Here is a 25159-nt window from a genome sequence, read left to right on the forward strand (position 1 = left end):
CTCTGGGGCAGATTTGGGAGGCACAGGGGCTGCAGGGGGGAAAGAGAGGAAGGGCAAGTCCCATCACCCATATTTTAAGATTTAAATAATAATAATTGAAAGTGATGGAATTATATGGGTAAAAGCCAGCAAAAGTGATACAGACTTGAAAGAGATGGCTTCATCCATCCCTAATAACTCCCCACTAGAACTACTCAGGAGACTCGTTTAAGGTGAGATGTGGGCAGTCTTCAAAGGACCATCAGGATGGCAGCATGCAAGTAATTGACAGGGTTAAAAGCACTTAGATCACCGTAAATGATGATGAAATAAAGCAAGCACCAGACTTTTCTTTACAGCAAAATGGTCAAGAGAATCTTGCACTGCTTGGTGCTTTGCGGGGAGGGACCTAGGAATTCTATAAGAGTGCAAATTTAGTTTTTAAAGTAGAAAACATGCTAAAAGTCTTGAAAGGTCTGTCCATCATTGTTCTTTTCAGAGGCTTTTAAACAAATGGAGGAGGGGGTGGATTGCTGTTACAAAACATATAGTAAGTGAACTAATGACCTGCTTCTACAGGGAATGCACAGTATTCACAGGCACTTAGGTGTATCTAGATTAACAAATGATAAGGGGGGGGGAAAACCCACGAACCATTTACAAAGCCATACTGGTTCTTTGTTTCCAGTTGCAATCATAACCTCATAATTGTGAAGTAGGAAGGGAATAGTGTGAAGCCACAGGGAACCTAAAAGCTTCGTGCCATGTAACTCACCAGCTTGTCTGCAGCCTTTCAGTTCCACTATCTAAGTGCTATGTACTCTAGTTAAAACCTTGTGTTTATCTCCACTGGTCTCCTGTTTTGGGGCCTGGCGTTCATTACTTTTCTTCCCCCCAGAGGGAACCATATGTTAGAATCTAAATGAATAACTAAAGTAAATGATAACAGTTATGCACATTCCAGATCTAGTTAAGTGTAAATGTCTTTTGCGAGTGCTCTCTCCCTCCCCCACGAGGCAAAATAATTCCTGCAGCATTGCCAGGTTTGGTTTTTAGGGTTCACAGCAACGATTGATGGAACGAAGAAGGGAAGGTGGATGACAATATGGCAGGCAGCTTAAGAAGTGACAATGTGCCTCCTGAGTAATGAGAAGACACAACACTCAGCGACATGCTATTGCAGGATCTCTGATGCACTCATTCCATCTTCCTAGAAAGCAGGCCTTCATGACACTTTCAGCAATCACTGATAACAAACTGTGTTCTCACCTTGTCATGCCCTTTCTCATGTTTTCTTTACAGGCTGGTAGTTCTCTATTTTAGTTTTATTTATATGCATATGAAGGAACCATGCAGTCGCTATAGTTTGCCCTGTTTCATCCTGGGCAACCCACATCAGTTGGAATCACTGGGAACAGGCGTGCAAACTTGACTCCTCATGCTCCAACAACCTTGTCCAAAGGTATCCTGCTCTCTCAGACATCTGCTTTCTCTTGTCATTATCGTTATACCTGAAAATACCTCCCTGAATGCCATTTCTCTTCTTTCCTTCCATCGCTTCTCAGAAGCTATCTTTCCCATGAAACCTCATGACATCCCCCATACTGCATGTTATGTGAGTGGAATTCCCTGATCTGGACTTTGAGCAGTATTCTGCTCAATATGAATCACTATAAATCACTAAGCTCTTCATGCCAAGAAAGATTTTCAAAGTTTTACTGCAAATTATCCTTAAACTTGTTACAAAGAAACCTGTTGTAAATACAAATCAACACATTGCTCTTAAACAACCAGTAATGCAATTCAGTTTTCCTTAAGTTTTTACTTTCAGTATAGTCCAGGAACTCTCTGGTCCCAGAGAGAGATTCAGATAAACAAGTTGTTTCCTCAATATGCTGACAAGTTTTGAGTGAGACCCAGACTTCCAGGAATGAGTCAATTAATTAGCATAACATTGAAACAAACATTCCACCCTCTTTTTGCAGCTTAACATCTTTTGCACATGCTGCAGTTCAAATGCAAACCTCCATTAAGTTTCATACACAATGCATACAAACATAGCATTTTATGCACATTACATGGCAGGTGTGCTGAAACTTTCCCCTCCGAGCCCTGGGGCTGTGTTCACCCTTGCTCAACTCTCTAGAGACCACATTCCAGTGGGTACAGGAGTTCAGTGCCAAAATGTAACCATAGCCACTAGGTAAAGGTAAAGGGACCCCTGACCATTAGGTCCAGTCGTGACCGACTCTGGGGTTGCGGCGTTCATCTCGCTTTATTGGCCGAGGGAGCCGGCGTACATGTGGCCAGCATGACTAAGCCGCTTCTGGTGAACCAGAGCAACACACGGAAACAGCGTTTACCTTCCCGCCGGAGCGGTACCTATTTATCTACTTGCACTTTGACGTGCTTTCGAACTGCTAGGTTGGCAGGAGCAGGGACCAGACACTGGGAGCTCACCCATTACGGGGATTCGAACCGCCAACCTTCGGATCGACAAACCCTAGGCTCTGTGGTTTAACCCATAGTGTCACCTGCGCCCCAGACCATAGCCACTAGGAGCCACTAGGAGCTATCAATTTCAGTTCCCAGTTTCTCATTTCTACAATCTTAAATTCCGTTGTCCACATTTTAGCACCAACTTGCAAACTTTTAAAATCAAAATATCCTCATGAAAATCCATCAGATTTTAATATAAAATTCTACTTATAAATGCATTACTGTAAGCAGTTTCACCTAATATACACATTTTTGAAAACAATGGTCATGATGATTATGAATCACATAATTTTTGTTATTATTCTCCTTCCTCCTGATTCCTGGAAGGAGAGATCTCCAAATATTTCAAAAGGACACCAGTAAAGAGCTGAAGTTGTGCATTTCCTTTTTTTAAAAAAGGTAATACAAGATACGTGAACTAACATGGCCACAAGTATTTATTCACTGACAGACAAAAAGGAGCTGCTTAATTTGCTTCCCAAATTGGTATAAGGAGCAACTTGAGCCTTCAGCAATGCAGTGAAGAATGCAACACAGTTGTTTCTTCTCACATGTGTAAAGAACTCTTTGGACCATGGCCTCAGTTATTTCTAATAGATGCCTAAGGATGGCCTTTTGCACACTAAAGGCTTCTAGGGATTTTTTGAAACTTCTTCACAAGAACATAATGAGAGCTCTGCTGGATCAGAGCAAAGGCTGATCTAGCCCACCATTCTCTTCTCTACGTTGCCAATCAGATTATTCTAGAACTCCCCACAAGCACAACATCACTCTCCCCATCTTGGATGCAAGAATGGAGCAAGCTGTGTGACAGAGATTTTAGTTACCTCTCTGTTTGGATGTGGATAACACAGCTGTGAGCTGAAGACAAGAGACTGCTCAGCATGCGGTTCAACAAATGTAGGTGAAACGCCGTCATTACACCATCGCAGTCAGACTGAGGGTTGTGTTTGCTGTGGAATGGTGCTGTAAATAGGTGAAGTGGAATAATCTCTAAATGAAGAAATCCGAGAAAATTAGAATTCTGCCTGGGGCGATACCTGACAGCCAGGAGGAAAGTTAAGTCAATCATGTCACTTGCTTCAACACAGTGGGAGCTCGGGGTGAAAACATTATGAATGGGTGAAACCTCATTTTGATAGTAAAATCTACACACATGAAGCTTGCTGTGTTGAATGCATCATATCGGATTTGGTTAGCAAACTGCATTACAGATCATGAGTCGAATAGGAAAGATGGGGCTGGAATGCCATTGTTTTTTGACCTGAGTGGTGGTGGTTTGCTCAAAGGTGAAGAAGATTATGTTCAGACATCTACCTAGCTGATCCTTTCATGTAGCAGTAAAATGGATAGGACACACACATTTCTTTCTGCCTAAGTTTGCCATATTCCAGCTCTGCAAATCTAGACAGGTTAATTTCCATATTATACATTTTTTGTCAATTATGCAAATCAAGTTGTGGGTTGGGAAATGGCTGAGCACACTTCTGCTGATTTTCCACAATAGCAAACCATTGTGCTTTTCTTACATGTTGCATGGCAAAGTATTATTTAAGCCTCAGAGGTGAAATAAAAACAAATGCTACTTTAAATTGTAACAAACCTAAGGATGAGTAAGCAAGATTTACTTTTGTATATAAGATTGCACTGTTATTCTAATAAAGGAACCCTCAACTCATGTGCATATGCACCAGCATATACAACTCAGATCAAAACTTCATTAGTTTACCACGCAATTGTTTGATAACACTGTTTTGCCTTCCTTCCTTCCTCTTCCCACAGCCCACTTGTTTTATATGTGAAAACATATGTGGAGCATGACTGAATACGGTCATGTGCCAGAGGAAGGGGTCTCTTGAAAAGCATGCTTGAATGTGGAACAGAAAATGGTGAGGTAAGGGTTATACAATGCTAAATAACAAGCCTGTGCATATTTCTTTGAAACTGGTTCTGTCCCTGCTCAGATTTGTACACTATTGGAAATTCTAAGCTGTCAATTACCTTGCAAATCCATGTTACCTTCCCATTTTCTCTCCCCGTTGGTCAAGTTTTGGTGTTGAAACTTGCTTCATGTGTGGGAACAAGCTGACTTGGAACATAGTCTACCCCCTAGTAAGCAACAGTAATGCAACCAACCAGAGGTCAGGGGAGTGGCAGTGTCGCACCACACTGTCCGCTACTGATTAGAATCCCAAAAAAGTGTCCAGAAAAAGGGTGGAACAGATGGTGATGATTCCACTCATGAAATAGCCACATGGTTTATGGAGTAAAACATAAGAACAGCGTCATCCAATAAAATGAAACAAATCATATCAATAAAAGCTGCAATCCCATTAAAATAGCAGTAAAATCAGCACAGCGAAAACCTGAGAAAAAGGAGGATCTCCAATTCTGTTGGAGCAAAGAGGAAGCTAAAACAAACTCTCTCAGGTTGACTGGGGCTGCCAAAGCAAAAGTCCTGCTCCTTGTGGAGGCTAATCGACTTTCAATATATAGTGGTACCTCTGGTTAAGAACTTAATTCGCTCCAGAGGTCCGTTCTTAACCTGAAACTGTTCTTAACCTGAAGCACCACTTTAGCTAATGGGGTCTCCCGCTGCCGCCGCACTGCTGGAGCATGATTTCTGTTCTCATCCTGAAGCAAAGTTCTTAACCCGAGGTAGTATTTCTGGGCTAGTGGAGTCTGTAACCTGAAGCGACTGTAACCTGAAGCGTCTGTAACCCGAGGTACCACTGCATGATGGAATCTGGGGCAATGCCACCTCAAAAGATCGTAAATGCTGAGGGATGGGTGGGCATGCCTGGGAATGATCAGAGATAAGACAAATCCATCTTTTTTTTTAAAGATATTTATTAAAGATTTTCTTGATACAATAGAAAAAAAAACAGACAAAATAACATATAACTTTACAATAGCCATATTTTCTTCGCTTCTTTGGACTTCCTCACATCTCTCGTTCCTGCGTTCCAAGTTTATCAAACTTTACCCAGCAATTTATCACCTTGTTTCAATTCTTATTTTATAATTTTCCAATATTGTGTCCCTAATTTTAGATATTTTTACCCAAACCTTAAAAGCTTAATTTTAGCATAATATTTATCCAAAATTTATCTTTTATTGTATTTTCACTTGTCTTCATATTCCTTTCAACTAACTTAATGGTGCCATATTATTTATAATCTTACATCTTTCTTAACATTCATACAATTTACAATATTTTTGTAAATAGTCCTTAAATTTCTTCCAGTCCTCCTCCACAGCCTCTTCTCCCAGGTCTCGGATTCTGCCAGTCATTTCTGCTAGTTCCATATAGTCTATCAGTTGCATCTGCCATTCTTCCAGTGTGGGCAAATCTTGGGTTTTCCAGTGTTTGGCGACAAGTATCCTTGCTGCTGTTGTTGCATACATAAAAAATGTTCGGTCCTTCTTTAACACCCCCTGGCCGACGATGCCTAAAAGAAAGGCCTCTGGTTTCTTAAGGAAGGTATACTTAAATACCTTTTTCAACTCATTATATATCATTTCCCAGAAAGCCTTAACTCTAGGGCAGGTCCACCAGAGGTGAAAGAACGTTCCTTCAGCTTCTTTACATTTCCAACATTTATTGTCAGTCAAATGGTATATTTTTGCAAGCTTGACTGGAGTCATGTACCACCTATATATCATTTTCATAATATTTTCTTTCAAGGCATTACATGCCGTAAATTTCAAACCGGTGGACCTTTCCCAGTCAGCAAACATGATATTGTGCCCAATGTCCTGTACCCATTTTATCATAGCCGATTTAACCGTTTCATCTTGTGTATTCCATTTTAACAGCAAGTTATACATTCTGGAAAGTACCTTAGTCTTAGGTTCTAGCAATTCCGTTTCCAACTTTGATTTTTCCACCTGGAATCCTATCTTTTTATCCAACTTAAAAACCTCTTTAATCTGAGCACAATGTAGCCAATCTCGCACTTTATCTTTTATTTTCTCTAAACTCTGCAGCCTCCAATTATCTCCATCTTTTTCTAATATTTCCCAATATTTCGGCCATTTGGCCTCCATATTGAGTCTTTTCCGGGCCTTAGCTTCCATTGGTGATAACCACCTTGGGGTCTTGTTTTCCAATAAGTCTTTATATTTTGTCCAGACATTAAACACTGCTTTCCTGACAATATGGTTCTTGAAAGCCTTGTGACTTTTAACCTTGTCATACCACAAATATGCATGCCATCCATAAGCATTGTTAAAACCTTCCAGATCCAAAACATCAGTGTTTTCAAGAAGCAGCCAATCTTTCAACCAGCAGAAAGCTGCTGATTCATAATACAACTTTAAGTCTGGCAGGGCAAAGCCCCCTCTTTCTTTAGCATCAGTTAATATCTTGAACTTAATTCTGGGCTTTTTGCCCTGCCAGACAAATTTGGAAATATCTCTTTGCCACCTCCCAAAACACTCCATTTTGTCCACAATCTGTAAAGTCTGGAACAAAAGCAGCATTTTTGGCAATACATTCATCTTTATAGCAGCAATTCGGCCCGACAAGGAAAGTTTCAATCTTGACCAACCTTCTAAATCCCTTTTAATTTCTGACCAACACTTTTCATAGTTATCCTTAAATAGACTCAGATTCTTAGCTGTTATGTTTACCCCTAGGTATCTTACTTTTTTAACCACGTTTAAGACAAATCCATCACTTTGAATTAGGCCAGAAACTAGTGTAGGACCTGATAGGGCACTACACCAAATCCCAACTCTCTATATAGCAATGTGTTTTGGTTTCTTATGTAAAAGATAGATGGTGTAACCAGCAGCCATCAATACTGCAAAGACACCGCTTGCTAATTTTGCTCTGGCATCAGTGGCAGTCTGGAGTGAACACTTACTATATAAACTGGAGCACACAGTAAACTATTAATGGGACAGTGGTGAGGAAATGAAAGAAGAATGCTAAAGCATGAAACCACTGAGATGATGACGTTTGCAGTTCACAACTGTGCCCCAAGCAAGCCTCTTGGAAATGTTTGCAAGCAGCCTGTGCACTCCACTGCTTTCCCAATGTATCACTGCAGGCAGAAATAAATATTGATTGATTGATTGCATGATCACTGTGCATGGTGCTTTATACAAGAGGACAATCACGGACCATTTGCCAGCCCACCTGAGCTACACTTCATTCAAGCACCAAGATATCTATGGCTGACAAATGGAACTGAAAAGGTGCTGAATGGCTAAAAGTAGCATTTTAAGACAGCAGCCTTTCATCTCCATCTTTCTCTCCTCTGCCTGCCTGCCTATAGTTATATATACTATAATATAAGCAGTGGTTTTTTCCTGGGGGTATGCAGGGGTATGCATACCCCTAAACATTTTGTGAATCTAAGTTTGGCCTCAGTATTTCAATATGAGTAGAAAACGAAAGTACCCCTAAACATTTTTTAAAATAAAAAAAGCACTGAATATAAGTGGGTTTGAGCAGACATGAGGAACAGGGTCCAGAAGCCACTTTGCCGTGTGTTATATAACTTTGGGTAACTTTCCCTGCAAATGTTTCAGGGTCCTTTAGCCCTTCTCCATCTACTACCAATTCACGAAGCGTAAGTAAAAGTAGCCCTATATAAACAACACAGATGGAAGTGATGCTAACGGTACAATGTCAGCAGTATCCACAGATTGACAGCATGAGTTATGTTGCCAGATGCACAGAATGTTGCACTACTTGTTCTTTATAAACGAGACTTGATGGAGTATGTCAATGTCAAACTCCTTGCTGATTTACACACGAACATACAGAGACAGGCACACTGACAGTCACTTACGTTCCTGTGATCTATATCAGCTATACCATCTGCTTTCTGCTTTGCATGTGGTAGCGAACTAACTATCCTACTGTGCATGGTTATCACAGATTACATGCTGTGGAAGTAAGCGACAACAGTGTTCTCTCCCTCCCCTTATTCTACTCTCTCTTTCCCTATTTTAGTGTTAGAAAACAAGCTGTTTATCATCTATCATCCATGATGTACATATATTTGACATGTATTTCTGAAACTTGATTTTTGGTTTTTTCCCTGTTTTTTTTTTTTTTTTTTTTTTTGCTGTTGCCTTTGCCAGTGCAGCTTATTCACACTGATCAGACAAGGAATTTCAATCTGTGCTTAACAGAAATTCCCTGGCTTCTAGCACAGTTCTTCTATCAATTTCTGCACACCCTGATGAAGCTCTTTTTAAAAAAGAAACCACATTTAATACAGCTCCTCTATCCACAAAGAGACAATTTGCACAACTGCATTTTCATCTTTGGGAATAATAATAATAATAATAATAATAATAATAATAATAATAATAATTGCAGTCACCTCATCAGGGCTGGCTCCAGGTTCCTACCAGATGTGAGGAGTCAGCAGGGCATGCTGGAAGAGGGAAACAATAGAAGTAGTAGTAGCAGTGGCAGCAGCTATGATCTTTTGTTGAGCACCAGGTGGCCACCATTGCAATTAGAGGGGAGGGGTTGTGAGCGGGAGCTGGTTCCTGCATATACAGGGGGAGTTCCTGCCCCCTGCTTCTGTTACCTGATTGCCACGCCGCACCCCCTGCAGCCTGCCAATCGGTCTGGCCTGGGGGTGGGGTTTAGCCACACTCTAGTGGCCGTGGCGGCTCTGACCACTCATTTGGTCCCAGGAGGTTAGGCATTCGAATATGTGTGGTATGTTCGAGGGCAGGTTGTGGCCAGCATCTACCCCTCCACTTTTGGGTATTCCTTTAAAGGGATCCGGCGGTTATGGATCCTGTCCAATGCCCTGCTGGTGGCTAGAGCCATGGCACAACCTCCGGTGATGTCAGGGGAAGCTTCCAGTTGTATTTGCATCAACAAGCTCCTCCCACTAGTTGTTAACCCACTAATGACTCCTGCAGAGCAGGGTCGAGTCATGTAGATATCGTTTCATCCAATGCCTAAGCCAATACCACTCACATGCTGTAACCAATAAAGTGGTGGCCTTATTTAGCCCATTAACCTAAAATACATGTGTCCTTGTGTCTTATTTATCTCCAAGCGGGTGGCGGGTCCTCGATTCACAACCCACAATGCATTAGAACCGTATAGCATTAATCTGGGGCATTCCAGGTAACTGCAATGACAGCAGGTTGACACTGAACAGGGAGTCCAGGGCAGCAGCAGCAGCCGCAGCTGTGGTGGGTTCTTTGCACCTGCCTGAAGTTGCCGCCTTCTGCCAGCAGCCTGCACCTCACGATAAGGCTCACGTGAAGATCAGTCTTCCTCCCAATGCACAGCACACCCATCATGCCTTAACTCTTTGTACCAATAGACTTGGATCCAGTCAGACCATACTACAAACTGCTTTGATCTATGTGTCTTCACATGTATCAAAAGCAACTCAAAGTTCTGCTGGAATATTTCACATAATGCTTAATTTGAAACAGGGCTCACATTTAAACAGATTTCTATGGCAAGACTGAGTCTTACACAGGAACATAAGAACATAAGAAGGACCTGCCAATGGCCCATTTAGTCCAGCATCCTGGTTTCACAGTGGCCAACCAGATGCCTGCAAGCTGGAAATTAGCACAACAGCACTCTGCCCACCTGCCATTCCCAGCAATTGATATTCAGAGGCATCTCAACATTTGTAAAATAATGCCCTGTTCCCAATTGCCATAATACCCTGGTTCCAAGGTATGATCTGAAGGCACGTTGGTGATGCTAAGTGGGTCTGGTCAGTTCCTGGATGGAGGATCTCCTGCACACCACATGTATGCCCCCTAGGGGTTCCATGATGCAAGAAAGGTGGGAGAGAAACGTAAGGAAATAAAAATAGTAACAATGAGATTCCCCACAGATCAACCATTTGGAAGCAAAAGTTCAAATGCAGAAGGTATGAATTTCCTGCAGCCCTAAGCCCCATCATGTTTCATGTTAGATATTAAAGCCTTACTTCAAAGGAATGGAACGGAAAAAGGTTTACTTTTTGCCTCTGTTGCTGTCAAAGGCTTCCCAGAACCTTCTCTCCCTTTTTCGCATGAAAGTCCAAGTTGAATAAAATGCATAGAGACAGGTAGCGCAGGATTGGTGGGATTGTGTCCCCTGGTTCTAGCCCCCCTCCCCACACTCATGTGTAGACAAGCAGTGATCAAAGCCTACCAATGCACAAACTGGGTGTGCATCGACTTTGTCCACATGGAAAGGGTCTGGGCTGGAAGTCTGAAAAGTTGAAATCTTCAGTTGATATTCTAAGGGGGGAGGTGGTTGAACCCCCTCCCCTCTTTAATATTGGTGGGGGGCAGGGAGAATTTTGGTTCTGGAGGAGAGACAAGCCTCAGTAGCATTCCTTCTGCTCCTTGAACTGCTGGAGACATTTTATTTCAATACGCCTCTTAGAAAAAATGTTACACCACTGCCTTTTTCACATGTTATACCTGTGAAGGAATATCACATGATTAAGGGGGAAGCAGGGCAGTGCTTCTGCCCTGACTCCTGACACTGCCCATCTCCCCAGACCTTCTCCCACATCCATGCTTTGTATATGGACCTCTGAAAATGAAAAGAAAACCCTGGGCATCTGCTTGCATGCCAGTTTCTCCTTTCACATATCTGTGATCTCAGCCTACAGGTGTCAGGTGGGAGAGCAAATAATGTGGCCTGACTATACAGTAATATCTAAGTCAAAGGCAACAACGCTTTTGAATACTAGTTGCAGGAAACTGCAGGAGGGGAGCGTGTGCTTGCGCTGAACCCCACTTGAGGGTTTCTCACAGGCAACTGGGTGAGAACAGGATAATGAATTGGCCAAATCCAGTAGATTCTTCTTAATACGTTCTCACCATTTCCAGCATTGCTTGGGATTACTTCTTTACCATGAAACAACACAGAGGCAAAGTCTTACGTGATACCTGTGTCAGGTGACTCCCAGCCGTTAGGCAGGGTGTTGTGTCCTATTAATGCAAATCCACCCAAATTGCCTGACCAAATATGAAAACAATCATATTTGAAAGAAGGGCCTCCAGTGTTTCGGCACCTATATTTTACTATTTTTAATCACTAATGTGCAACAAGAAGCTTTTTATCACATACAGGGAACTCATTGTTTTTCATTTGGAGACAACAGAAGATGGCGCATGTAAATGAGCTCTTCAGTTTCAAGTAGGGTTCAGCTCCTGTAACAAACACATTTTTAAAATTATTTTTGATGGACAGACCCTGTGCATGTGTCTTTTGAAATGTCTTTGTCTAACATCACTATCGGCTCTGGGGGAAGAATATCACAAGACAGGAACAGCGCTGGAAGGGACAGAAAGCTGACCTAGCGACAGCCAGCGCCTAAGGTCTCTTTCTGACCTATTTCCTTGTCTGGCACCTGTCCTTATGAAATCTCTCTCGGAAGATCTAAGGAAATTACACTTATCCTCTGGTAACTAGGTAACATAATCTCCCAAAGGCTAGCTAATTGCAGCCCATGATAACTTCACATACTCTGCAACTGTTAAATTTTTCATTTCTTTCAAATTATTGTGGATCAGTGGAGAGGGTATTGATTTGATTCATTAACCGATTCCCAGTCTGTTCCAAGGTTAATGATTGCATGTATCTCAATTACATCTTTAACAGGTTATACTCTATGATTTGTTTCAGCTGCATTTGTACATGGCGTATGGTCCACACCTGAAAGCCTTCTTAGCACTTGATGATTTAACAAGGCATTTTCTTTTTTTCCATTATGCTGTGCATGCCTAGAAAGAGAAGAAAACTCTTTGGGAAACACTGTAGAAAGGAAGCTTTTGTCCAAATCTTGAATGAACATGCAGGGCACACAGTTAGAATAACACCCTTTATAAGGGCAGATGGATACAAGGAGAACATTTGCAGATGGTCAGTATTGCAAATGAATTCCGATTAAGCTGAATGGGGTAGCTTTTTTCTTTCTGCTTATAGTTGCAATTCAAGCTTTGATGCCTGAGGAGCCGCATGCCCATAATTAAGGAATACGTTTGGTGTGCAGATGATGTCTTAAGCCTTTGATCTCAACAGTGTACTGTGGTGGTCTATTCCTTATGTGTGGGCAGGGTCTAAGCAAAATGAAAAGTTGATATACCCTCCATTTTGACTAGACTTTCATTCATTTTAAAACCACCTGGAACTTTATATTCCAAATAAATAAATAAATAAATCCCAGTGAGTCCAATGGAATTTGCAAACCAAGGTAAGCATGAGCAGGATTGTATGCAAACGTATCCATGTTGTCTACTCAGAAGTAAATGCCATTGCAACCCAAATTTCATATCCTAAAGCAAAGTCCAAGTTAAGAAACACATCTTAATGCCCATTTCGTTGCTCTCACTTGTAGGTGATACTGCCTAGAGGTAGTTATGCTATTAACAGGAAAAGAGCACTTCCAGCTCTCTCTCCTTCCCACCTCCCTTTCCTTTTCTTTAGAAGCCCAAGATACTGTAGTTTAGTTTAGTAACTAGGAAGCCAAATGAGTATAGTCAAGAGGAAAGACTTCAGTTATACAATCCATTAAGTAAAACAATAGAGCCTGCAGCTGAGCTATTAAAAAGAGTAGAGCAATTTTTATTTCAATGCCTACATTTTATTTCCTCTTCTGAGTGACTGTTAACAAAGGGCTGCTGAAAGGACTGGATAAAAAGTAGACGTCAGATGCAGGATCCATGAGTTAAACAACATTATTAGATACAATTTCATAAAATCTAGTTGCTTTTCTGCTACCAGAAATCATGTCCTTTTGTCAACTTGTGGTCACATCAGCACTTCTGTTGATATAATTTGCTCCAGCTGCAGAGTGTAGCTGGCCTGCAAATCAAGGACTAGAATAGGGACAGTCAGGAATAACTCAATAGCTTGGATAATGTGCAAATCACTACACATCTTGCTATTAGTATAGTTTATTTTCACTCTGAATATTTGGAGCATGAAAAATTTATCTTTAGCAAAACAGCCGATCTGACACTTTCACAGAGCAGAACAGGGATGCGTAGAATATTAGAGCCCCCTCCCCCCATGACCCCATATCCACACAGCACTTTGTAATCATTTAAGTGGGATTATCATATCAAAACCCTTCATTAAGTTTCATTGAATTGAAACCAAACACCTCATTTTGTATATTGTTTGAGGTCTCTCTGTATCACCGCTTGAATCCCTTTGCACTAACTCGTCAAATGCAAAAAAGGACCATTTTCTATTCCATACTTCTTCTCTTCTGTTTACCCCTTCATGCCCTTTGACCAGAAGTTACACAGTGGGGGATGGGACACACACCATATTACCTTCACAGCAACAATATATTTCAAATGCAAGATGTAAAAGGAGATGGGAAGCTGAATTTAAAATAAAAATACAGGATTCAGTGGAGCTGAGAAGGGATGTATCAGCATAGTATAGAAATGAAGGTAACTACTTTCAAGAGAAGTTAATATAGCCCTTTCAAATGGGGACCACATGGAGAAAAGTTAAATTACATTAAATTTGTTTGCACAGATTATTTTTTAGGAGGAATATTTAAAATACTGTGAACTTAATATGATATTCACATATTACATTACATATTGCATTCAATTTATTTGCATGGATTATTATTTTAGAAGGGGTTTTCCCCAGTACTGTGTACTTAATATGATATTCACGTCCCTCAATCATGCATTGATTCACAGGGTGGAAGACATGTTACTGAGGGGATTTAAAGGATGGGGTGCTGTATTCCTATAGATTTCTGTGAGGGATAATCAGAGTTTTGTTAATATAATAGGTTGGGATACATTAATGGAGGATTGGCATCTCAATTGCTATACTTGTGATTGCTAGGAATGGACTCCCTTGCTCCAGATGTGATTTCTCTCTACTTACAAGGCACTGGGGACAAATAGCAGGGCAACACATGACCCTCCAGATGTGACTCCATCAGCCCTAATCAATGGGCAGGGTTGATGGAAGTTGCACTACATCAACACTTGGAAGGCAATAGTTCCCCACATCTAGAGTAGTGGACAGCTTCACCAATTGTCTCCTGCTTACGAGTTACTGTCAGCCAATATAGACCTTTGCTCTGAACCAGCACGTCTCAACTTAGGAAGTGGTTCATAGGTGACAGCCATGTGGAAATTGCACTATACATCCCTTAACCCCTTCCCCCATCCAGGTACGTAGCATTCATATCTCTGCTTGAATTCCCACATACCTCCAACACAGGGACTAGACTAGAAAGCCATATCCGGCACTTACATACATGAACTCACAATCAGAAGTAGTAATTTAAGTTGACCTATGACACTGATGATGTTGTCCACTTCAGCACCTGTATAAATGCTGGCAAATCAAGTGAGCAGATATCAAAGGACATGTGGAGAAGCAGTGGCCAGCTGAAGCTCGACCCAGAAGTGAGTTAGAAAGAGTGAGGAGGAAGGTTAGGCTCATTGTCTAATAATTTGCTCACCAGCCATTAGGGCACTGTTCCATCTTTAGATTGCACTTGTTTTGTGAGGTCTATAAATACTAATCCTCCCTCGGAGAACAATAATAAATACCCAATTCAAATATATGAATGGGCTTAATTAAGCAATCAGGCTGCATCCAGGCCTAATCAGCTTCAGAGTATAGTTTTGTGGCACACTGTTTATTCAAGGCCTTCCTACAATGGCACAGGAACTTCCTACAATGGCACAGGAACACATAGTGTGCTTCTCATGGACACATGGCAAAAGGGGACATATGCATCACACAGGAAGGAAAGCAAGAGAAAGCTAGGAGGAAGTTTTTTATTGGTTATTGCACTTTTTGCTTAGTTAGGAGAGTGCTTTGTGCCAAGTTAGCATAATGGTTGCATTTGTAAGTATCTGATGCTATCTAGTAGGTTAGATATTGATGGTTTTGTAAAAAGCTTCTAGGATCCAATACATCGGCTACACAGGGCTGCAAATACTAATAGTCCACACCATTTTATATTATTAGCAGCAAAAGGGAGGTGGGGATGGTGTGGAACTTGATTCAGCTCACATTTAAAGGCAAACATATCCAAGTTGCGCTTTCCCCAAAAAATATGTGAACCAAAACACAGCCTTCCGTTGAACTTCACAGTTCTCCGAATTTTGCAATGCAGTTCTCCAACCAGGAAATGTTTTCAAAAATGCGTGTGCTGGGGTAAAGCCATTAAAATGGACATATAGCAAGAAACAACATGCACACATCCAGTATATTAGGAGAAAATAATTTGCAAAACTGTAGATTGGGCAGAATTGCATACAAATGTGTGGATAAATTCACACCAAAATGCTGATAAATTTTCAGGTGGACTCCCCCCACCCCAACAAAGCAAACTGAGGTGGAAATGTGGATAACTGAATGAAAAAAAAATGAGAAACTGAGAAAAATGAAATTGTCAGATTCCTTCATCCCTAAATGAAACTGAATCTCAAAGTGAATCGTGATGGAGATTTCTAATCAGCAAGTTTCTTCACCTGTGCAACAATTTGGGGGTGTCTAGACCAGGTGATGGGACGCAGGTGGCGCTGTGGGTTAAAGCCTCAGCTCCTAGGACTTGCCGATCGAAAGGTCGGCGGTTCGAATCCCTGCGGCGGGGTGCGCTCCCGCTGCTCGGTCCCAGCGCCTGCCAACCTAGCAGTTCGAAAGCACCTCCGGGTGCAAGTAGATAAATAGGGACCGCTTACCAGCGGGAAGGTAAACGGCGTTTCCGTGTGCGGCTCTGGCTCGCCAGAGCAGTGATGTCACGCTGGCCACGTGACCCGGAAGTGTCTCCGGACAGCGCTGGCCCCTGGCCTCTTAAGTGAGATGGGCGCACAACCCCAGAGTCTGTCAAGACTGGCCCGTACGGGCAGGGGTACCTTTACCTTTACCTTTTTAGACCAGGTGATAGATAATGGTTGATGCTTTAAATGATAAAGCTTTTTAAAGCCTATTGACATTCATTTTTGAAAATAAGAATAAGAAATACACATGTTTTCATGGTGGACTTAAAAAAAACCACGCCTCTACTCTGAATGAAACTTAGTTGAATACCAACCACTGAATCCAGTCAAGTTGGAAGTGTTGTGTGTTCCAGGTTCTTGGGTCTGGGAAACAAAAATACTGCCTGTTCTAGATGGAGTTTGTACTCCCTGAAGGAGAAAATGTATAGCAAATGTATAACAATGCATTTATTTCTGAAGTGCATATTGCACTGGCATTGTGCTGCTTCTGGTGGCAGAGAACGTCACACGTACTTGTCCATGTTTTTGGGAAAGTGGGGTGAGATTATGTCTCAGTTGATTTAATCTCTCCTGTAGGGGCAGGGAACCTTCTTCCCATGGGCCATGGGAGCAATTTGCTGGAACAATGGGTGCTTCCAACCACTAATGGGTGATAGACATGTGTCTTGCTCAAGGAGAGGAGGGAGCAGTTCCTATTCCATGGAACCCACTTCTCCTTCCCACTGTTGCTCTTTGAAGCTGCCCCATGCAGCCCCTTTCCACCTTTGACGTAGGAAGTGGAAAGGAGCTTTAAAAGCCCTTTGAGGTCCTCCCTACATACTCCTTCCAACATCAGGGGTAAGAAGGAAAAGCACTTGGGAGGATTGCAAAATGCTCTGTAATTCTCCCCATGTTCTCCTTTGCATCTCTGACATTTGAGGTGCAAAACAGAAGCTCAAGGAAGATTACAAAAGCCTTTATCCTGCTCCTCCTTTCAACCAACAGGGTCATAGGGTGTCTCGCCATGGGGTGGGCTTTGCAAGGATTCCTGCACTCTCACTTTCAACCTTCAATGTTGCAAGCTAAAAGGGAGGAGCATGGGGAAGGATTGACATTCCCAATTTGTGGGGCTGATACCTGATTTTGTCCACCACCACCACTAGTGCAGAAAGCGAGAGAAGGAAGCCTGCATTTTGGGAACTACCAAATACATTATTCATCTCACTATCGGCTAAATAATTATTATGCAAATTATGGAAGTTGGGAGGACACACATTTTATTTGCAGATTTAAAGCAACCGCAACAGCAAAACCTGATCATATTCACTAGATCAAATTCATTTCAGGGCATGAGATGATGAAGAAGAAATCTCCCCTGTTTCTGTTTTCATCAGAATTCTCTGACAACATTCCTGTTCCAAGAACTGGGCAAAGTGTAATTGGTAAAGTGTCTCCCAAAGAGAGAAGATGCATTTCAACTGTACTTTGTGGCCTTTGATTCTGTTTGCGTGTACAAAAAGTCTATGGCTGATCATTGTTAAAGTTTGAATACATTCTTGCAAGCCAGCAAAATGTACAAAGCATGGACAAACGATGATGTAAACACACATGCTTTGCTATCCAAAATTATGTATCCACTCTTGTTTGGTCTGTGTCTAGAAATGGCCTGGCAACCAAACTAGCTACATTTTCCCATGGTTTCCTCTTCTAAAAGAAAAATGTTGCCCCCCCCCATCCTGCTAAAATTAAAAGAAAAAGACGCTGTATTGGGGAAATAGTTCTCTTTTTGATTCACAATAGCACATCTTTCGTTTTCTCCACGAAAGGCCAGTGAGAGGGTATTGATCTAGAAAGTCGCTGACTGTTATGGTTTTCTATGAAGCAAAACTTGAGATTTGGTCAGCTGACACACACACATAAAGAATCTGTATGAACAGTGAATGAGCAACTGCTGGGATCTGGTTTCGTAAGGTGTAGGACCTGCAGCGCAAAGAGAAATTAATGCTTTTCGATCACCTCAAATTCAAAAGAATCATAGTATGAAAGATGGGAATGAGATTATTGCTAGTTTGCAAGCTGGTCTGCTAGTTTAGGAAATGCTTTTGCTGGCAGTAGGTCTTTCTTGTAAAAGATAATGCTTTGTGCAAAAGAAAAAAAAAAGCTTTTCATACCTTTTAATTTTATTGCCTTCCCTTCCTGCTTCCTGTAAGCTCATAATAATACAGCAGAGATGTCAGCTGGCCACAAGAATATGCTGGGGAAGAGAGTCACTCTGGTGGGACATTTTTGACGTGCAGAAAAAAAGAAAAGGGAAAACCAGCTCCCAAGTGCCGCAGAACTCTTGGGGCTGAACATAATCACAGAGCTGATGATGAAGGGATCCAGGACAGAAAAGAATTTGGAACCCTTTATGTTATTCCATCAGTTGTTTTGTCTGGTTGAAAGAACTTATCGGATTGTTCTCCCTTTTGTTTTATTTTGCATATGGTTCTCTTCACTCAGTTTATTGGAAACAAAGCGCAGTAGCACAGACAAAGCACCAGAAGGGACAGCACTTGTTCAAACTTTGCAAAAAAGAGAGAGGATCATTTATAAAAATTAGCACTGAAACTTTGGCAGCTGGCCTGCAAGTGGTTTCATCATTCTCTTCTCCCTACTTGGTTCAGTTGCTGGAGAGCAGGCATGGGACACTAGGCGTTCAGATCTGTTTGCGGCTACACAGTTGTCAACGTGCCTTAGTTCTGCTCATCTATGAAATGGATATTATAATTGCCTCATTTTTGTATGCAAAAGATTAATGCATTGAGTTTTGCCTAGCTTCAATAAGGCATTTGTTTTGACAAGACCACCCTAAATTCAAAACACGAAATCAAATGCAAGTGGTAGCATAAGTACTTCAGGAAACTGGTGGGTTAGGGGAGAGAGAAGGCTCCTCTACTATGTTATTTTTCTCTATTACATTTAACTGCTCACATGATAGGGCATCTGTGGTGCAATGGTTCAGTTTGTTTGGCTGTTAACCAAAGGTTGGTGGCTTGATTTCTCCCAGCAGTGGCTGTGGGCAGGATTTCTGCATTGGAGGGTCCCTTCCAATTTTATGATTCTATGATCCTATGAACCATGTATCATACGTTTCCTTCTCTGGAACTAAATTTTCATGTGAGTAGTCCACTGGCAGTTCCTTCCCAGTTGTCCCTCTTAGTTCTGTTGGACTCTCAGTGATGTTTGATACTATCGATTGTGGTATCTTTCTGGACCATCTGACTGAGATAGGCCTCAGATGGTGGTTCCAGTGCTTCCTTGACAGCTGACACATGGTTTCATGATATTGCCCTCCATGCTCTTAAATATCTACATGAAATGTCTGGGAGATATTATCTGGAGATTTGGAGTGTGTTGTCCTGAAGTTGCAGGTGACACACAGCACTGTTTCTTCTTTTCATCAGATTCCAGGAAAGTGGTTGGTAGATATTATCTTGGTCGAGCTGTGGAATAGGGATCCACTCTGTTTTGAACAATATTGCACTCCCCTTGAAAAAAACAAGTTCCCAGTTTGGGGGGTGCTCTGGGATCTGTCTCTGCCCATGGACATGTGACATCAACAGAACAACCCTAAACATTCATGGAACTTGTTTCCTTTCAGCTGTGTAAAGGTTGAATTCAGCAGAGTCAGTAGGGACTTGACTTAACTAGAATTTTAAAGGGGTGCAGCCAACCTATGTAAATATTATCACCTTGCTATTTAGAAAATCATCATTTACCTTCTTTTAAATTTCGTTTCACCCAAAACTCATTTCTTATCTCCCTGACCTGCTAGGACACTTACCCTTCCCTTTCCCAGACATCCTGCTTTGGGTGAGTGGAGAAGCTGGAGAAGAAAACTGGGATTTACAGGTATGGGTAGAATAAGACCCTTGATCCTTTGGACTCTCCAGTTAGAGCTATGCAGCTCAGTCTTAATATGTCTGCTCAGAAGTAAGTCCTATGGAATTCAGTGGCACTTCCATGTAAATGGGGTTAGGATTGCAGACTTAAAAGCCTGGATTTCTGGAAGCTTGGAACTTTAATAAATAAACAGCAACATTAGAAACCTTGCCCACAGCTAGCAATTAGCTGTTTTCTTTTTAACCCACATAGGAGTGTCCGATTTTCTTTGAGGAGCATTTCTAGAGAACTTGTAGGATGATATATTTATAGTAGGTGTTCAGAGTGTCTCTTACAAAACCATCAGATTAGTGAAATACCCCAAATAACAAACTTTACTATGTACCTGAAGAAAACATTTATTTGGAAATGTGTACATTTGTATATATTTATATACAAACACTCTTCTTCAAATGGAATAAGCAGTGGGAAGACACGTATAAACGTTTTTCTTAAACATATTTTTCTTTGCATAGGTGTTTCCTCTTATATGTCGTCTTTCCACATATATCTGCAACATCTGGGCATGGCTTGTTGCTACATGAATTCACAAGATTAACGAAGTTTCCATGCAGTGCTAAAATGTTGGGTCTTCCTATAGATATCAATCCCTGCTATAGAGAATGAAAACATGGTAAAGCAGTACTTCACATGTAATCTGGGTACAATTTTTCAAGCAAATATGTGCAAACCAGACATCCAGGGGAGGTCAGCCTGGATATTCGTTCAGGCTTTCCTGAGATACTTTGTTTTTATTCAGGAATATTAATGCACAGATAAGGATGGACTGATTAGCCTATTTCCTGTCCATGGCAATCTCACATGTGTTCATTCAATAGTCTCTTCTTGTCCCATTTCTGCATTGAATTGGAATTAAAAATAAAAAATCTGCAAAAGCAAAAACTGTATTTAAACCGTGTCACAAAATACATGCTTAATATTTTTATCTGAATGTACATATTTCTCAATGTACCTTATTCCAAGGCACACATTTTATGTGCATTTTTTGCACATCACTTGCTTTTTTTTTTTTTAGCCAAGCACGGTATCACAAAACTGGGAAAAGTGAGAAATTCAAAAAATAGTTATTTATCAGTCCACATGTTAGTCTGTGAGGGGTAAAACCAGGGCAGTTTGCATCAGAATTTACCAAAATAGAATTTCTCATGCATTCCTGTGCACAGATTGAGGCTTTGTTCATTATAAATTAGTTTGTCCTATCTTCTGAAATTGCCAGTATGCAATTTTCAGTAATCCTGAAAGAAAATCTTAGACTAGGAGAAGATGGGGGGAGTTGAGTAGTGTTGCGTAGGTGGTTTTGATTAGAGTTGGCAGCAATTTAAAACAAGATGCATCTTCCAGAAGAAAAGACAATTTCATTCAGGGAAAATAATGATAAGACCTTTAAAAAGGGATCAACAAATTAATTGAAAAGGAGTGTTTTTAAGAGGAGAAGGGGCAGATTTTTTTAAAAAAAGACCCGAGTAACAGGCACTTATTCCCACTGAGTTTAATGTGGATTTAAGAGTATAACTGTCTTTTGTGATTGAGAAAATTGCCCCCTGCATTCCAAGCCATTTCAGACATCACTTGATCTTCCATTTCCTCCATTTCAATGCTACAAAGTTGACTCGTTATGCTTTTACATTCTTGCTCTGTTATTATTGCATTACTATGCATGATCGCACTTTTATGATTTTTGTTGTTGTTACTGTAAGCCACTAAGAGAACTTGTTCATCGGGCAGATGTCAATACTATTGGATATCAAATTTATAAATTAATAAGAAAAACTTTTCTTTCTCTCTTTCTTTCTTTCTTTCTTTCTTTCTTTCTTTCTTTCTTTCTTTGCCTGTCCCTACAAAAAATCTACACATTCTTCTGATTATGATGTGGAGATAGAATTAGAAACTTTTCCAAAATATTTATTTAATTTCTTATTTGATTCCTTTGTTTGTTTGTTTGTTTCTTATGATTTAGGCGGTAGAATTAGAAACCTTTCCAAAATATCTATCCATTTAATTACTTATTTGATTCATTTTTCAGTTTCCTTTATAGAGCACATGGTTAAGGTTCACAATAATTCCCACCGATACGGGTGGCACTGTGGTCTAAATCACTGAGCCTCTTAGGCTTGCTGATCGGAAGGTTGACAGTTCGAATCCATGCAATGGGATGAGCTCCCGTTGCTCTGCCCCAGTTTCTGCCAACCTAGCAGTTCGAAAGCACACCAGTGCAAGTAGATAAATAGGTACTGCTGTGGCAGGAAGGTAAACGGAGTTTCCGTGAGCTCTGGCACTCATCACGGTGTTGCGTTGCACCATAAGTGGTTTAGTCATGCTAGCCACATGACCCGGAAAGCTGTCTGTGGATAAACGCTGGCTCTCTCTGCCTGAAAGTGAGATGAGCGCCAAAATCTATACATTAACCCCCTAGGACCACTAAATATTAGACAAAGCCTGACTCCTTATGTGAACACAGCGTACAACCAATAGGGATGTCAGAAGGCATCCATTTCTTTTCTGATCCATATTCACTACATGCAAAACTACTATATATCTCTTCCACTGCGGCTTCTAACAAAAACTGCATTATCTATACTGTTGTCTACTGCAGCATAATTTTATGTAATTCACTATGTTATCATTTCATTATTCCACTCCAATTATTTCAATGAAATGGCCACTGTATGTATGTATGCAGGCATGTTTTACAAGTTCATTCACAGAAACATATTCTTGCAAATATTAAAATTTAACACAAGATTCTTTCAAATCCTAGGATTTCCCTCCTCCCCTCTGTGGGTTCTTTGAAAAACTTTTCCAGCTGCATATTATAAGTCCATCCAGTTTACAGTCCTCCATTATATCCAAAGCCAAAATGGCCACTGATTTTAATGCAAAGGGTTGGTGGCAGCTTGGAAGAAGGCCCTCTCTGTGGCAGCCCTAAATTTGTTGAATTCTTTCAACACAGGGCTGTGCCTTCAGTATACAACTTTCAGTGAATGCTACGGTTGCATTCACTTGCCCCCCACCCGGGTTGGCCACTACCTCTGAGCCCGAAATAGAACCAGAACAGCCCACACCAAAGCCCGAGCATGAGCATGAACCTGAGCCGCCCACACACAGTTTTTTAAACCCTCCCCCCAACCCGGCCATTTACCTACAATTGTAAAAATACCCCAGAATGGAATGTAGGCCTCCCCAAACAGGACATGTCCAGGATTTTCTGGATGTATGGCAACCTTAGGAATGCTGAAGACACATCCCTTTACTCTGGCCTTTGACACCTGGGTGGTGTGTTTTCAGGGCCCAATCTATTCCTGTGACTGTAATCTGTTTTAACCGTTTTTAATTCCGAATTATTGTAACCTGCCCCTGGGACCTGCTGGCGAAGGTAATGTAATAATCAATAAATAAATCATAGAAACACAATGCAAATGGGAGGCAGGCATATTGATTCTGTAGCATTTATTGGTTGCAAAGGCGGAAGCAGCAGCAGCAACAATCAGTGCTGATAGTATTGGTAATGTCTGCTCCTGTTTCCATCACAATTCTTTGACGTCTCTGATGACCAAAACCCAATACAGATGGCCTAACCAAAACACTGCTATCATCCCAAGGGCTGTGTGCTTAGGTGTGTCTTCATTTGATGAAAAACCAATGAGGCTAATTTACACACCTCCAAAGGAAGGAGCTTCATGAATAAGGGCTGTCTTTAACTATATCCGAAAAGTAGATTGAATTGTTACCTGTTAACCAGCAGCAAGTCCTTCCTGTTCTTGGTTGTCAAAATAACTTACTCCAGGAAAGTAATGTATCATTACTTCACATCACCTCAAATATGGTTTCTTTTTCCCCTGGGGTATCAGTTCACACATTCTTGACATTAGACAGCTGCATCTGTGACAGTATCACATCTCCAGCTAGAAGAAATAGGTATCGCTGGGTGTGATAACACCGTCTCCAGATCTTTTCAAGATCTGTGGAAAATGCATGACCAGCAGTCTCAGCGCTTGACAAGCATCAGATTCCAAGACTACATCATACAGTGATGACAGGGCCCACGAATAGGATGGAAACTGGTATGCTTTATGCTAGCCCAGACTGCTACCCATCTTCATAAGAAAAAAAAATTATGAGGCTATGCAAACTCATTTCCCTAAATTTATGAATTTTGATAGGGGTCAAGATACTGTAATATTGTCTGGAACCAATTGGAAACAATATTAGAACAGAACAAGCAAAATTATGAAAAATGAGCTATGGTCACAGCCTTCTAGAATAGAGGTAAGCCCACATACCCATAGCAACCAAGCCCATGTATTCTGGCTTGGTCTGAAAGGGGCATTGAACCCGACCTAAATCAAGAGTGATGGAACACTTGCATTAGAACAGCCCAGGGCTTCTAGTTTGAGACACACCAGTGGTGGCTTCTGGGGTGGGGCAGAGCCATGAAGCTGTCCTCCCAGTACCTGTTTCAGTGCAGCTTACCTGGATGGTGTGCTGCAGGTGGCAACAAAGACTTGCAGCATGTCTGGCTGCATATATATGGCATCTTTAAGAGGCTATCTTGAAATGGGAATTAGAGGTGTGGTCATAGAAGCCCAGCTTGGAGCACATTATTTAGGCCAAATTTATCACATTTGTATCCCATCTTTTTCTCCAAGGAGGTCAAGGTGATGCACATGGGTCTCCCTTTCCTCATTTAATCACCACAACTATCTGGTGGAATAGGTTAGGGGGAGAGGCAGTGACTGGCCTAAGGTCACTCAGTGGACTTCATAGCTGAGTGGAGACTTGAACCCAGATCCTAGTCTGAGACACTAGCCTTTAAGTGCAGAGAGGGAGGGTTTCCACAAACTGTCCATGCAAGGGGGCGCAAATCCAGATTAAAACCCTAGCATATGGGGAAGGGGGCTTTACTTCCAATGACTATGGAACTAATCTGGATTGGGACTGCAATTTGCATTGGAAAAGAAAACCTCCCATTCTCTTCAACAGGGGCTTTTCCATTTTGGGGGAAAGGGTTGTAGCTCCTCTTACCACAACCACCCCA

At 41.4% G+C, this 25159-nt stretch overlaps 1 long non-coding RNA gene across 1 annotated transcript; it reads right to left on the bottom strand.

The window, feature by feature from the left end:
• Positions 1–3311: 3311 nt before the first annotated feature.
• LOC310827397 lies at positions 3312–18517 on the bottom strand. Its single transcript, XR_014556344.1, has 6 exons — positions 18351–18517; positions 12143–12210; positions 11555–11637; positions 8823–8876; positions 3743–3882; positions 3312–3471 (listed from the first exon to the last, which is right to left on the bottom strand). It is a non-coding gene; the product is annotated as an uncharacterized lncRNA (long non-coding RNA).
• Positions 18518–25159: the final 6642 nt, after the last annotated feature.

The sequence above is a fragment of the Podarcis gaigeae genome (genome assembly GCF_964106915.1).
Source record: "Podarcis gaigeae genome assembly, chromosome: 11".
NCBI classification, from domain to species: Eukaryota; Metazoa; Chordata; class Lepidosauria; order Squamata; family Lacertidae; genus Podarcis; species Podarcis gaigeae.